Here is a 17,245-nt window from a genome sequence, read left to right on the forward strand (position 1 = left end):
ATGATCAAGGTCTCTGCTGGGTGTCCTACCTTCGATGGGACAGACTACCCCTACTGGAAGAATAAGATGCGAATGCATCTTGAGGCAATTGATAACGACCTCTAGTATGTTGTGGAAAATGGTGTTCCCTCAGTCACACCTTCTCTGAATGCTGCTGATGTGAAGAGATTCAAGCAACTCGACTCTCAAGCGAAGAATATCATATGTGGCCATCTGAGCAAAGGACAGTATGGCAGAGTGAGTGCTTTGGAGGCAGTGAAGCTTATCTGGGACAGGTTGTCCAAAGTGAATGAAGGAGTCTCAACAGCATGACTCTCGAGTTGATGTTCTTCGCAATCTCTTCAATCACTTCAAAAGACTCGACAATGAAAATGTTCAACAAACCTTTGATCGCCTCACTGACATCTCAAATGAGCTTCAAGCACTTGGTGCCACTGACATCACCGACCATGAGGTGGTGAAGAAATTGCTGAGATCGCTTGATTCCTCATTTGACACTCTGGCATTGATGATACAAAAACGTGCTGATTACAAGTCACTTGATCCCGCTGATATTCTCGAGAGGCTAAATACTCATGAGTTCCAACTTGCTGGAAAAAAGAGATCTCTATGGTTCGAGCTATGGCAGATCACGTACACTGAAGGCCAAGGCAATATCTGAGTCCGAAGATGAAGACTCTGGTAGCAGCCTTGGTGATCCTGAAGAACTAAGCCATGATCTAGCTCTGCTCGTAAAGGAGTTCCAAAAGTTCTCAAGACGTGGTCGCTTTGGAAGACCCACAAGGAGCAATGATTCCTCATCCAGTGACTACAAGAGGAGGCTCTGTCACAAATGCAAGAAACCTGGACATTACATTTAAGATTGTCCTCAGTGGGAAAAGGAATCAAAGAATAAGAAATACAAGGATTACAGTTCTAATGATGCGAAGAAAAAGAAGAAATCCACAAAATCTTCATCATCAAAATCCTCAAAGCCTTCATATCACAAGAAGAGCAGCTCCAAGAAGGCTAGGACATTCATTGGCAAGGAAATGGACTCTGAGGCTGAATCTGAAGAAAATGAGGAAGAGGAGACATCTGAGGAGTCCAAATCCGGAGTGGCGAGCCTAGTTCTCGCTACTGCATTCGTCAGCAAGTCTATCTTCAACACTGAAAAAATGACCTCACCAACAAGGCTGATGAAGGCAATGATGACTACGCTCCCACCTATTGCTTCATGGCAAAGGGTGCCAAGGTACTCAAATATACCTCCTCTGAATCAAGTGAGAATGAATCTGATGAAAACCTTAAGTCCAGCTATTCTAAACTTGCTAAGATTGCTATAAAACAATAAAGGGCTCTTGATAAGGTTCAAAACATGCTAGACAAAAGTGATGATATGTTGGGTGAAGAAATGGATCGCACTAAAGCCTTGACTGAAAATCTTCAGAGACTTCAGACTAGGTTTGACAATCTTCAAGGTCATCATAACACTCTCTTATCTGATCATGAGAAGCTTTCTTATGAATTTCTTCAAAGAAAGCAAGACCTTGAGAAGCTAAGAGTGAGTTATGAAGATCTTCATAAGGAGCGCGATTCATTACTTGATCAATAAATTAGCGCTTCTCAGGAAGAATTTGTTCCTCCATGCTTGAAGTGCATTGAACGTGAATCTGCTAATTCTTAACCTGAATGTTCAAATGCTGCTAATGTTTCAAATTCTTCACATGCCTCTGCTATCACTAATTCCTCATCTGAGGACATCGCTAGTATCACTGACGATGCAGGGCTAAAGGAATTGTACATGACATGCATGTACAAAAGCCTCAAAGGGCATCAGACTCTTTCTGATGTGCTTAAAAAGCAGATCCTCAACAGGAACCCTAGGAAAGAGGGTATTGCTTTTGAGAGGAAACTCAATGCTGATGGTACATATTGGAAGCCTGAGCAGTACCCCAAAACTACATGGGTTGCTGCAAAGGGACCTCCAGTTGATCCATCTAACTTATCTAGATTTGCATGTGAATCTCCTCGTTCTGATGATGAGTCATTTGACTCCAACTATAAACTATTCAAAAATCAGAATGTTGAAGTATTTGCTAGATATGTTGGCACTAACTGCAGGAACGGTTCCCTTATGAAGAAAATCTGGGTTCCCAAAATATGCCTTGAAAATCTTCAGGTGAATGTCATCATGACACCACCTGTGAAGAATAGGAACCCCAGATCAAATTCTTCATATGGACCACATTCTTCATATGGATCCAAGTCCTCATACGGACCAAACTCCTCACATGGATCATATTCCTCAAAAGGATCAAAGTCCTCATATGAACATCATCGTGCTAACCCGTCTGTTTCACAGGGAAGATCTAAGGATTATGGATATGTGCATTATTCATCAAATCATTATGTCCATAAGTCCTCGAAGAATTTCTCTGCTTACTCTTATGCTTACTCTAACCCCTCTTATGTGAGATGAAATGGATTGGCTTCTATGCCATCCTTCTCGTATGGAGCTCGCAGAGTGATGAACTCTTTGCCACCCCTTCAGATGTGGGTGGTGAAGAAAAAGAACTAATATCTTCTGCAGGGTCAGGTCTCCAGACGTATGGAATCGTCTGAAGAATTTGCTGGAGACCTGAGTATGCCTGATAGGACGCAAGCTAATCATGAAGAAATGAACTTTCATTTTTCACGTCCTCATACTGCTTTATCTGTTCTGTTGCTTGATGACATTGATCTGATGAATGGATGTCATATTCTTCACTGATGAAGTATATGAGTTTGTAAGCTGCACTAATTCATCTGTAGGATGATCAACCCAAAGCCACTGAGTGGGTCCTCGATAGTGGATGTACAAATCACATGACTGGTGACAAGAATCTATCGATGGATGCTCCATTATCTCCGTCGCATCTGAAGCGTATCATCTTTGCCGACAAAGGCAAAAGTCAGGTATTGGGTCTAGGTAAGGTTGCGATCACAAAGGATCGACACATGGACAAAGTCATGCTTGTCGAGTCCTTAGGATACAACCTTATGTCTGTCTCAATGGTTTGTGATCTTGATATGGTTGTTGTATTTGGCAAGTATCGTTGTGTTGTGGTTATGGAAGCTGACAATTCCAAAGTCTTCGAAGGCTTTAGGAGAGGAGACCTGTATATTGTCGATTTCTCTACAGGACCACAACTAGCCGTGCGCCTACTTGCAAAAGCTTCAGAAGGCTGGCTCTGGCATCGACGACTTGGTCATGCAGGCATGAGGAATTTGCACACGCTTGCGAAGAAGAAGCATGACATTGGCATCGAGAATGTCAAATTCCTCAAGGATCACCTATGCGGAGCCTGTGAAGCTGGGAAGATGACAAAGGCCAAGCATCCAGCAAAGACTATCATGACCACTACTCGCCCATTTGAATTGCTTCACATGGATCTCTTCGGTCCTAATCATTATTCTGCTGTTTCAAATGAAGCATCTCAATATGGCTTTGTTATTGTTGATGATTACTCTTGTTACACATGGGTACACCTTATTACTTACAAACATGAAGTGCAGGAAGTCTTCAAACGATTTTCCTCGAGGGCTTCAACCAACTTTGGTGTGAAGATCAAGTACATCAGAAGTGACAATGGCACTGAGTTCAAGAATTCTGGTCTCGATGACTATCTTGATGAACTTGGTATTACTCATGAGTTATCTGCTCCTTATACTCCTCAGCAGAACGGCGTTGTGGAGCGCAAGAACAAGACTCTTGCTGAGATGGCTCGCACAATGCTTGATGAATACAAAATGCCTCGTCGTTTCTGGACTGAGGCAATTGATACTGCGTGCCACATCATCAATAGAATATATCTTCACAAATTCTTCAAGAAGACTGCCTATGAACTCCTCACTGATAAGAAACCCAATGTAAGTTATTTCAAAGTCTTCGGTGCTAAATGTTGGATTAGAGATCCTCATCACAACTCAAAATTTGCACCGAAAGCACATGAAGGTTTTATGCTTGGTTACGGAAAGGACTCGCACACCTACAGAGTCTTCAACAACGTTCTTCACAAGGTTGTTGAAACGGTAGATGTGCGGTTCGATGAAACTAATGGCTCGCAAAGAGAGCACCTGCGTACTGTGATAGATGAACCAGCACCTGAGGAAACTATCAAGTTCAAGGCTACTGAGGATGTCATTCCTACTGAAGAATCTGCTGAAGAATTCATTCCAGAACATGAAGAACGTCGAGCTAATGCACCTGAAGAAAACACTGAAGAAAATGGTGCTGAAGAGAATGCTGATCAAATTCCTCAACGACAACCAGCTCATCCTCGCATTGCAAAAGAAGTGCAAGTTGAAAAGATCATCAATGACATCAAAGCGCCAGGTCCTCTCACACGCTCAAAAGCTTCACATTTATCTAACTTTTGTGGGCACTATGCTTTTGTCTCTATCACAGAGCCCACTAAGGTAGATGAAGCATTTCTGGAACCTGAGTGGATTCAAGCCATGCAAGAAGAATTACATCAGTTCAAGCTCAACAATGTCTGGGAACTGGTCAAACGTCCAGATCCTCGCAAGCACAATATCATCGGCACAAAGTGGATCTACCGCAACAAGCAAGATGAAAATGGCCTTGTGGTGAGGAATAAGGCACGGCTTGTAGCTCAAGGCTACACACAGGTTGAAGGAATTGATTTCGATGAAACTTCTGCACCTGTTGCTAGACTTGAGGCTATTCGCATATTACTTGCTTATGCTAACCATCATGATACCACTTTATATCAAATGGATGTGAAAAGTGCATTCCTCAATGGTAAGCTTGAGGAAGAAGTATATGTTGCTCAACCCCCAGGTTTTGAAGATCCAAAGAATCCTGACAAAGTCTTCAGACTCAACAAGGCCCTCTATGGCCTCAAGTAGGCCCCTCGGGCGTGGTATGATACCTTGAAGGAATTCTTCATAAAGAGAGGCTTCAAACCCGATTCACGCGACCCTACTCTTCTCACTAAATCTTATGATGGTGAATTGTTTGTGTGCCAAATATATGTTGATGATATTATCTTTGGCTGTACTGACCAACGTTATAGTGATGAATTTGCCTATATGATGAGTGAAGAATATCAAATGTCTATGATGGGAGAGTTGAAATTCTTCGTAGGTCTTCAAATTCGTCAACAACACAATGTCATATTCATATCTCAGGAGAAATACCTCAAGGATGTACTGAGGAAATTCGGCATGCAAGATTGCAAAGGCATCAAAATTCCTATGCCCACAAATGGCCGTCTGTACACTGATGAAAATGGCATTGACTTCGATCATAAGGTATACCGCTCCATGATTGGTTCTTTATTGTACTTATGTGCATCTAGGCCAGACATAATGCTTAGTGTTTGCATGTGTGCCCGATCTCAAGCTACACCGAAGGAATCACACCAGAAGGCTGTGAAGCATATTCTTCGATATCTAGCTCACATACCAACACTTGGATTATGGTACCCCAAGGGCTCGGCTTTTGATCTCGTTGGATATTCTGACTCTGACTATGCTGGTGATCGTGTGGACCGCAAGTCAACATCTGGTACATGTCATTTCCTCGGACGATCTTTGGTCTGTTGGTCCTCGAAGAAACAGAATTGCGTATCACTATCTACTGCTGAAGCTAAGTACATTGCCGCTGGTTCTTGCTGTGCTCAATTGCTATGGATGAAGCAAACTATCAAGGACTATGGCGTCAACATGAAGAATGTGCCTCTCATCTGTGACAATGAGAGTGCCATCAAGATTGCTCACAACCCAGTTCAACACTCGAAGACTAAGCACATTCAGATTCGTCATCATTTTCTTCGTGATCATGTGTTGAAGGGCAACATTTCTATTGAGCATGTGAAGACTGAAGAACAGCTAGCCGATATCTTCACAAAGCCCTTGGATGAGAAGAGATTTAGCAAGTTGCGTGTGAGCTAAATATCCTAGAATCTTCGAATGTTCATTGAAAAGGACACTCATCCTAACAATTATGCAAAATTGATGATTTAGATGTGCAACACATGAAGAAACGTTTTTCCTCAATCAATGAAGAATAACACTCTTAGTGTGAAGAAATTAATGAAGAATTTGATTCTCAGAACCCTACGATAATTGTACGCGGTGTCTGAAATCATCATTCTTATACGGTGGGTCACGCCACCACCAAAAGTTGAAATTCCTCAGTTGTTCATATTCTTCAACTTTGCAATATCTTCACTGTTTCCATCGTTTTTCTTCATTGGCTACACACACACACACACACACACACACAGATATATATATATATATATATATATATATATATATATATATATATATATATATATATATGAGTTTATGTCCTCTACAACATTCACTTATTGCTAATTCTTCAAGTTGGTTTTTCTGCTAAGTGAATGTGATCGGACCCTTCCCCTCTATGCTAAACTCAACCCAATCTGTTCACAAATTCTTCATGTGCGTTATATTTGAAACTCGTTCAAAATCTTCACTGTGTCCTTGTCAGCTGAAGAAATTACGAACGGAACTTTAAAACCTATCTTATCTAAATTTTCGGCTTTGCCGCTCAAACCGTTCCGCATCCCACGATACACTTATCCTTTCACCCACGATCGCACACGATCTCCACCTCTCAGTACATGGGTGACACATGTCAAGCGAATGAGAAGGGCCAGGGGCACGTTCGTCCAATTTCTTCGGGCGAACAGTTTTTCACCGTGGCTATAAATACCCTTCTTCCCCTTCCTCACTTCTTTTACTCCGCTCGACCTCTCTCCAGCTCGAGCTTCTCAAACCCTAGCGCCGCCGCTACTTCATCATCGCCGGTGAGGAAGAGCTTCACTGCCTCGACCTCGTCGCCACCATACTCGCGCCGGCCGCGGAAATCTTCACTCCGCCGCCGCCGTAGCCGTCTTCCTCCACCAAGTTAGGGCGTGGAAGATCTACACAGACAAACTTCACCTCTCCACCTCACTGTTTGTTGTGTTCTTCATCCAGGGCAATTAAAAGTTACTTTTACTGCCCTCGTTGATTCAAATGATCATCTACAAAATCTTCAAAGGTGTTTTTCTTCATATCTTCACACACTAAAACACCTCACATATCATCTGTTCTTGATTCGTTTCTCTAAGCTATGTTTTCTTCAAGATTCCTCAAATGTGTGGATTTTTTATCTACACATCTCTGGAACCTAAGACAAAGAACGCTTAGTGAAATTCTTCAAGACTCATCTGGTCAAATTCCTCAAACTTGTTCTTTTTACAAAACCTTCTGAGAACGCATATGACCTCTCCAAATTCCTCGCAACTATACTCTATTCACAGGTACTCATGTCAGCTGCTGAATCACTAGGTTCTCATCAACTTAACTCATTTGCAGCGTTCCTCGAAGAAAAGTTGCATACTTCTTCAGAGAATTCAATTGTTCAAATTCCTCAACAGAAGAAAATGGCTGACGGTAAGAAGCCACAGAAAGGAGGAAAGAGGGCTGAGGTCAACACAACATTTGAGATCCCTGATGATATATATGCTGGGTACTGCACACCTCCTGAGGAAGACAAAAATCAGCGCAAGGTGCGCATTCAGAAGATAAAGAGGAGATGGGCAAGAGAGTGGAGGGAGTACATGTATGTTACTCCCAAGTACATGAAGAAATTCACACTCAATCCTCCATGCCCAAGACCTCCATTGGAACCTGGCCAAATAGCTGATCCCACCAGCCTCAAGCGTGGTGAGAACTATCCTGATGAATGTGCCAAGCGCCAAGCCAAGTTGGCTAAGCAAGCCAGAGAAGCAGTAAGGAAATTCAATGAAGACTCTGTTGGTGCTGCTGCCTCTGCTGAGGCCTCTGCGGTCAAGCCGAAGAAGGCTATGTCAAAGAAGCATGCGCGCAAGCCAAGTGCTTCACCAATAGTGCCCTCAAGGCCAAGTTCTTCAGCAATGCCCTCACGGCCAGAATCCTCAAAGCCCTCATGGCAGATTCCTCATGCTGCTCCTGTTCCTCAAAAGTCCTCAGCTCCTCCGCCAAAGTCTTCGGCCGCTCCGACAAAGTCCTCTGCACCTGTGCATCTTGCCACGTGTCAAAGGACCACAGGCGTCTCAATTGCCTCAGGAGCTTCAGCTAGTTCCTCAGCTGCACCAAATTCCTCAATGGGACCCTCTCTACTGAAGACAAAGGCCACTGCTGGACGAGGTCCTCGCCCTAGTCCTCAGAAGAAGCAGGTCGCCTTCCAAGTGCCGTCTGAAGAAGACGAAGCTGATGATAATGAACTTGCTGAAATCATCAGAGATAGGCAAGTCAGGGCCGCTAGAGCCAAGGGAACAAATGTGCCACTGCTTTTGGATGCTAAGTTGATCCTCGAATACATTTGACGTTTGGCACAAGGACCCCAACACTCCCATGCCTGACTTCAAGCTGACTCCTTGCCAAAGTCACATGCTGACTCACTTCATTCAAGAAGAAAAATGGAAATTTGAGAAGGCTAGGCAGATCAAGAAAGCGCAGTACAAGAAGGAGTGCTATCTGTAGAAAAACGTTGTCTCTATAACAACTGAAGAACTTGTCACTACTCAATCTGAGATCAAGAAACTCAGTGATGAATTTGACGCATACCATGCTGATTGGCTTGGAGCCAAAGTTCGTTTTGTGAGACTCGCTGATAACTTCACCTCAAATGTTGTAGCCCCAATGCAACCTAAAGTTCCTCAGGCTGAAGCATCTGCTCAACCGACTGAAGAACATGCCAGCACTGCTGATGAAAATCAGGCTGCTGAAGAAAATGTGAGTTCCAGGGCTGATGACTGCATTCCAGCCACTGAAGAAATTGCCAGGGCATCCACTAGTGGTGCGCCTAAAGAAACTGAAGAAATCAGGGCAACTGCATCAGTTGTGCCTGAAGAAAATCAACCAGATTCCTCTGCTCCTCCTGCGCCAACACCAACTCCGATACTTCCATCTGCATCAGATGTGAAAAAAACCAAGGCTGCAGAGCATGCAACAGCGAAGAAAAGGAAAGCATCAGCTACTTCAGATTCTTCAGCTCCGAAGAAGATGAAGCCTTTGACCAGTTCATTTGCTAATCCCATTGATGCTGTTCCAATCTCAACCATGCCATCGAAGGACCTTGTTCCTTTTGATGAAGAATATGTGATCCCCAGCAGATCTGATGAAGAAACTCCTTCTGCTGCTTCGTCTGAGCAGTTGGATGAAGAAATTGAAGTGGATACGATCCCTTCAACACCTGTTATCTCCTCGCCTATGCCTCAGTTCACAGCTGAAGAGGCTGGCGTTGAAGAAATGGAAGATGAAGATGTGGACGTTGGCTGCTCCACACCAGTAATAAGTGATGAATTCTGGGAAAGTCAGCATCCAAACTCTCCAATGTTCACACGGTTGCAGCAAATACCTCAGTCACCTGCACAAACTGTTCAAATGGGCTCTAAAGAAACTCACATCACTTCATCTGTGTGTGAAGAAATTCCAGCCACTAGCGCTGAAGAAACTGCTGCTGCTGAACATCTGAAGACGCAGACTGCCACTGAAGAGGAACCAGAAAATCCTCAGCCTGAAGAACAAGAGATTGCGATTCCTGAGGTCGTGATGCAACTCACTGACACTCCTCTGATTATTGGCCCCCTTCTTGCTTCACCTTAAGTCCGGCCGAGATCGATCAATTCTTTAAGTGCCCTAGGTACTGGTTATAGCAGTAGCGCTTTTCTGAAAAAGAGCTATAGCTAGTCAAGGTAGTAGTAGCGCTTTTTGAATAAAAATGCTATAGCTACTTGTAATAGCAGTAGCGCTTTCTGGCAAAAAAGCACTATAGCTAACTTAGCTATAGCGCATTTGTCCGGAATGCGCTACTACTACCTCGACTTACCCCCCCCCCCAAATCCTCACCATCTTCTTCTTCTCGCCTCTACTTTCCCTCCCAAATCCCTACTCTCTCTTCCCTCGTGTCGTCGCTGCTGGAGCCCTGCCCTTGCCACGCCCCTGCGCTCTCCCCCGACCCTGGCGCTCTCCCCCGACCACGGCGCTCGCCCCTGTTGGGGAACACAGTAATTTGAAAAAAGTTCCTATGCACACGCAAGATCTATCATGGTGATGCATAGCAACGAGAAGGGAAGAGTGTCGTCCATGTACCCTCGTAGACCATAAGCAGAAGCGTTATGACAACGCGGTTGATGTAGTTGTACGTCTTCACGATCCGATCGATCCTAGTACCGAAAGTACGGCACCTCGCGATCTGCACACGTTCGGCTCGGTGATGTCCCACGAACTCTCGATCCAGCTGAGTGTCGAGGGAGAGCTTCGTCAGCACGACAAGGTGATGACGGTGATGATGAAGCTACCTACGCAGGGCTTCACCTATGCACTATGACGATATGACCGAGGTGGATTATGGTGGAGGGGGGGTACCGTACACGGCTAAGGGATCAATGATCAACTTGTGTGTTCTAGGGTGCCCCCTGCCCCCGTATATAAAGGAGCAAGGGGGGAGGCCGGCCGGCCCTTGGTGGTGCGCCAAGGAGGGGAGGATTCCTCCTCCTAGTAGGAGTAGGACTCCCCCTTTCCTAGTCCAACTAGGAGGAGGAAGGGGAAAGGAAGGAGAGGGAGAAAGGAGAAGGAAAGGGGTGCGCCGCCCCCCCTTACCCAGTCCAATTCAGACTAGAGGGGGAGGGGCGCGCGGCCCTGCCTTGGCCGGCCCTTCTCTCTCTCCACTAAGGCCCATTTGGCCCATTAGTTCCCCCGGCGGTTCCGATAACCCCCCGGCACTCCGATAATTATCCGGTGACCCCCGGAACTCATCCGGTGTCCGAATATAGTCATCCAATATATCAATCTTTATGTCTCAACCATTTCGAGACTCCTCATCATGTCTGTGATCATATCCGGGACTCCGAACTACCTTCGGTACATCAAAACACATAAACTCATAATACCGATCATCACCGAACCTTAAGCGTGCGGACCCTACGGGTTCGAGAACTATGTAGACATGACCGAGATACGACTCCGGTCAATAACCAATAGCGGAACCTAGATGTTCATATTGGCTCCCACGTATTCTACGAAGATCTTTATCGGTCAAACCGCATAACGATATACGTTGTTCCCTTTGTCATCGGTATGTTACTCGCCCGAGATTCGATCGTCGGTATCTCAATACCTAGTTCAATCTCGTTACCGGAAAGTCTCTTTGCTCGTTCCATAATGCTTCATTCTGTAACTAACTCATTAGTCACATTGCTTGCAAGGCTTATAGTGATGTGCATTACCGAGAGGGCCCAGAGATACCTCTCCCATACTCGGAGTGACAAATCCTAATCTTGATCTATGCCAACTCAACAAACACTATCGAAGACACCTGTAGAGCATCTTTATATTCACCCAGTTACGTTGTGACGTTTGATAGCACACTACGTGTTCCTCCGGTATTCGGGAGTTGCATGATCTCATAGTCATAGGAACATTATAAGTCATGGAGAAAGCAATAGCAAGAAACTAAACGATCATCGTGCTAAGCTAACGGATGGGTCAAGTCAATCACATCATTCTCTAATGATGTGATCCCGTTAATCAAATGACAACTCATGTCTATGGTTAGGAAACATAACCATCATTGATTCAACGAGCTAGTCAAGTAGAGGCATACTAGTGACATTTTGTTTGTCTATGTATTCACACATGTACTAAGTTTCCGGTTAATACAATTCTAGCATGAATAATAAAAATTTATCATGATATAAGGAAATATAAATAACAACTTTATTATTGCCTCTAGGGGATATTTCCTTCTGCCCAGTCCCGGCGCTCGCCCCCGTCTCCCCCGACCCTGGCGGCCCTCGGTGCTGTGCCGTCTCCCCTGACCCCACCTAGCCTCGGTGTCGCGTCGTCTCCCCCGACCCCATCTCTCTCTACCCTATGTAAGGCCTTTCCCCTCCCCTCTTCTCTGCTATTTAGTGCTAGTTAGTATGAAATAGTATGAACCATAGGCTATTTTTTAGTGTAAGAAAAAACTGAATTGATTATATAGGTTTATTGCATTTATTAGTTAAAGAAATTGTTGTTATTTAAACTTTATAGTGCTAGTTAGTTAATTAGAATTAGTATGAAACCTAGGACAGATTAGTTAAAGCAACTATTGCTATTTAATTTTTTAGTTAAAGCAATTGTTGCTATTTAAAAAAATAGAATTTGAAGTGGACAGATTAGTTAAAGCAACTGTTGCTATTTAATTTTTTTAGTTAAAGCAATTGTTGCTATTTTTCAGTTTCAAATTTAGGTAGGCTGAATTTAGTTTCAAATATTGTGAAGAAAAATGACTTCTTGCATTTTTCTTCAAGTTCTATAATTTTCTTCCTTTTATATGCAAATTTGAAGTGGACATGTGATATGTGGACATGTGATTTGGACATGTCATATTTGGAATTTGGACATGTCATATTTAGAAAATGATGATTATGTGCAGGGTAAATGATCCGAGTGGCCTATGTTTTGCCGGAATGTTGATTCATTTCTGTTCCAGTGAATTTCAAGCGCTCGATATGCCCACTTTTTAGCAAAGGTCACGCCGAAATCTTTCGTGAATTTTGGCATGACTTGTGCTAGAAAGTAGGCATATCGAGTGCCGGGAGTTGCTGGGAAATGACATTCCGGCAAACATAGATCTTTTTATGTCATTTCTCATTTTTTATAGTTCTAGAATTAAACTAGGAGACTTAATCATAGGAAACATGTCGAACAACGAAGAAACCGGGCCTTCTGACCAAGATGCAGACGAGATGGATTATGAGGGTGAACAATAGCACCTTGACTTTTTGTCTGCTAAGCATAGTCAAGGTTTGCAGGCTGGCCTCGATGATGGTACTGACGCCGACATCGACACTGACGGCGCCGGCGCCGATGATGGCGCAGAGACCGGCGGGGAAGGTATCGGCGCTGATGCCGCTACCGAAAAGAAGAAGCAGAAGAAGCAGAGGATACGAAAACCTAACAAACTCAGCACTGGACGATGGGTGATCACAAAGATGGCACCTGGCAAGTTTGAGCCATTAGAGCCGGAAGAACCTTGCAAGTGCTATGGGAACCAAGTAGGATGCATCCTATGGGAATGCACGAGCATCAACAACGATGACTTGAGGAGTAAAGAGCATTTGAGGCAGTTGCTCCTGACGAAGTTGCCCAAGAGATTCAAGTTCCCCGACCGGGATGATAGCATAGAACAACCATGGGATGATCCGAAGATGAAAAAGATTAACAATCACACCATGGGCATGTTTGGCAACGATTTGGCCTCCTGGAAAGGGAGGGTGAAACGAGCTATTGAGGCTGAGGAACCCCTATCCAAGATTCCGGAGGAAAATCCGACACTTACGAAAGAGGAGTTCGAAAAGTTCAAGGACACTTGCGCTACCGAGACAGCCAAGGCTAAGGCTGCAAAATTGAAGAGCCTTCAGCAAAGGAACACGGGTAAGCATCGCCTCAGAAGCCATGGATACCTCGGTAAAAGGCCCATATGGGCTAAGGAGGACACGGAACGTGAAGCCGCGGGTCTCCCAAACCCCTTCGCGAAGTTCACCAACCCCTTGGAGCGTGACTTCATCAGGGCCCGCTACAAGTGGGACAAAGAAAAGAAGGTTTTTTACATGGACCAGATCATGAGGAGATTGATTAGAATACTGGTAATTATTCTTTTACCACCTTACATTTAGCTCCTGATCAAGTCGACTACACATTCGAAAGCCCTACTTCGCCGATGAGGCCGAAGTGGGACACCCCTCTCAACCGGGCCTTGAACGAACTTAAGGGACTCCCTTTGGGCTAGCGGCCGCAATATGGACGTGTGCACGGCGCCGGAGACGGCGCCACGTGGAAGGTGTTTTACAATGAGAGCCTGGAGGCCAAGAAGTAGAAAAAGAAGTTTAGTCAGGCAGACATCAACGAGAAGGTGAAACTTGCGTTCGAGAAAAAAGAAGCCAAGGACGCGAAAAAATAGCCGAGGAGAAAAATGAGCTGGTACAGCAGGCAGTCAATGCAGTTGTAAATGCCTGCAGAAATGATTTCGCTACTAACTTGGTCCGGGCTATCATCAACTGGACTAAGGAAAATCCAGACAAGACGGTACATGATTTCCCCATGCCCAGTTTCGTCGCGAGCAACTCCGTGAACAACACCACCGCACCATCACCTGCTCACGCAACCGGGCCTGCTCTCGCACCAGCACCCGCACCCGCTCATAACAGCCCGTCCTCAGTCTCTGGCGCACTAGGCAGGCCTTCGTCTTTGGTTGAGCTCGACGTCCTCATAGTAATTACATGTCGCACCAACATATATATCTAGAATATTCCACTTTCATTTCCTTTCAGATGTTTTACGCCACAGACATGTGTTTGCAGGCCGACGAAATCCCGTGCACCGTACTCTACTTGATCAAAGGCCAGAAGGTGGACATAGGAAAGGGGGTGATAATGAAGCCCTTGGAACTCACGTTCCACAGCCAACCGATGTCAGCTGGGCACTTCAGGGTTACCTTGTCGAGTGTGAAATCGGGGCACTAGGATTTGCCTCCTCTAGTACGGCTAGGGGGAGAGGACGATGAGACCCCGTTGCGGATTGGAAGCTGCAAGGGTTGGGTGCTGCTATGGCCGAAGAATCTTCTTCGTCTGGAGCCGGCGAGAGCACACCAATAACCACACACCAACAAGCATGTATGGAGATCACCACCCCGCCTACACAATTACCAACTCCTGTAGTGACGGGTGAGAGCGGCGGATGACGTGATGAAGGGGGTCTAATAGTGGATGATGTAATCGGCCCCGTAGAACAAAGAATGGATGATGAGATGGAGGAGACGGGGGACCCAATGAGTTTCCTCAATACAGGAGCCTATGACGGTGACTTAGATATGATGAGTCAGCCATATGATGAATCGGGCTATTAGCATGCTGATGAGGATATGGATGATCTGCCCGAGTAGGAACGTTCTAGTAGGGATTACAAGAAGTCTCTCTTCATGAAATCCTCATAGGACATGCCTGAAGATGCCGACTCAACACATGCTCAACCAGCCGGGGGTCGTACAGTGCTTAGCCCGACAACAATGGGGCAGGGGTGACGGAAGGGTTTGGAAGGTGTGCCCAAGAAAAAGGAGAGGAAGAGACTAGGGAAGATAGGCTCAGCTGCCTACAAACAAGCCAGAGCACATAGTAGCTAGACGATGGATTTTGAAGAGCGTGTACCCGTCAAAGGTGCGGCCATGTTCCATGTCACGTGCGAGCCGATGCTACCACCGAAACCGCTGGAGGCACTATCAGGGGATCTCAGGAGACTGCACGACCATGTGTTGTCGACTGAGAAAAGCCTACTAGCCTCGAAGGATCCAGGATATCCGACATACGTGGCTTGTGTGCCTGAGGGGAAGTGCTACATCAACACACGGCCCACGGAGGTGTTCTTCCTATGGTTTGACCATATCTTCGAGATGTTTCTGACAAGGCGGCTCGATTTTACAATCGTCCGCCTTTTTTTGCTACATATGAGCTCCGTCATGAAGAGAGAAGAAGTCTCGCAAATGTGTGTGGCGGATCCGTACTACATGCACGAGTCCTTCTTGAGTCTCGGCGACTTTGAGCGTGAAACTGCTAGGGAGTACCTCCAAAACTTCATGGTACAAAATAAGGACTAGGAAACTGTCCTCCTGCCTTATCATCCAAAGTAAGTCAGTTCCGGACAACCCTTTGGTACATTTCAATCATTCCATCTTGCTCATATGGAGAATAATTTGAGGTGTTTTTTCCCGCAGCAATGGGCGCGCCGTCCTTATCATTCTTTACCTGCGAGTCTCCCACACCGTGTATTTCGACCCTACCAGAAACTACGAGAAGAAGGACTACACTCACATAATGAATATTCTAGATGATGCTCTCCAAGGCTTCATCATTAGGGGTGGCCACCTGCAGATCAGGAAACAAAGGAACAAGAAGTTGGGTTTCTCGCATAAAACTAACTTCTGCCGCATCCATGCCCCAAAACCAAGCAAGAAAGATGGATTCTACCTCCTCCATCTCATGATTGAGTTCATCATGGATCACCAAAAGCTTCGCATGACAAGCAGAAACGATGACCATATCCGCAAGTGAGTAGAATCTCATGGAGAAGCGGATTATCAACTTAGAGATGACTTCTTTCGCATCCAGAGAGACATTGCGGCGATCACCATGAAAGAAGTCGTCGATGAGAAGGGGATGTTCCACCACGGCCCTATACCGCGAGCTGATGTCCGAACTCGCATAGGCATGCAACGTCATGACCTCACGCCGTTCAAGAAGCTAGGGTCCATCCTTGATGATATGGAAGGATGGAACTTCTAGTGATTTACGATGCCGATGATGATGATATGTGTCGGTTGAACTTGTATACTTTCTGTAGCGATGAAACTTTGTGATGTTCACGGTCCCTACTGAACTTGATAACGCTACTTTGTTAGTTTGGGTACGATGACCTGCATACCTCTAGTTAATTAGTTTGCGTACTATATGTTGCATCTAGTTGCTAACCCTTTCTTTTTCGCGTTGCTCTAGTATATTTTGTTGCATATGATTGTACATTCTCTTGATGAAGATGCATCTCTAACAGGTACCTAGATTCTTGATGGCGAAGAAGCAGTGCTATGTCGTGTACAAAGGGAAGGTTCCGGGAGTGTACGACGAGTGGCCTGAGTATCAGGCGCAAGTGGATGGGGTCTCGGGCGCCAACCATAAAGGATTCAAAAGCAGACAAGAAGCCGGAGCTAGTTGCTTGAGGTTCACGCTAGCGTGAGAGAGGACTCGTAACCGCCGCCTCATGTACTGCATAGTTCCGCTCTCACTCATAGTGATAGCTCTTCTCGCGTATATCATTGTTTAGATGGATGACGATGTAGTTGCAAGTTTTCGAGACTTGTATCGCTATTTTCGAGATGATGACGAGAGACCACTTTGTGTTGGATGATGATTATGATGATGACATGATTTGATGAGACTATTTGTATGTATATGCTATGATTACATTTGTATGTGTATGATATGCTAGAGATTATTGTATAAAGCCCTAAACAAAATTCAGCAGCAGAAAATATGAAGCAGAAACAATATATTCAAAAACTAATAACAGTAGCGCAGGGTATGGCTTTAGCAGCAACGCTCTTTATTCAAGGGCGCTGCAGCTTATTAGCAGCAGCGCTTGTTGCAAACCAACACTGCTGCTA

This window comes from Triticum dicoccoides, chromosome 5A (genome assembly GCF_002162155.2).
Source record: "Triticum dicoccoides isolate Atlit2015 ecotype Zavitan chromosome 5A, WEW_v2.0, whole genome shotgun sequence".
Classification (NCBI taxonomy): Eukaryota; Viridiplantae; Streptophyta; class Magnoliopsida; order Poales; family Poaceae; genus Triticum; species Triticum dicoccoides.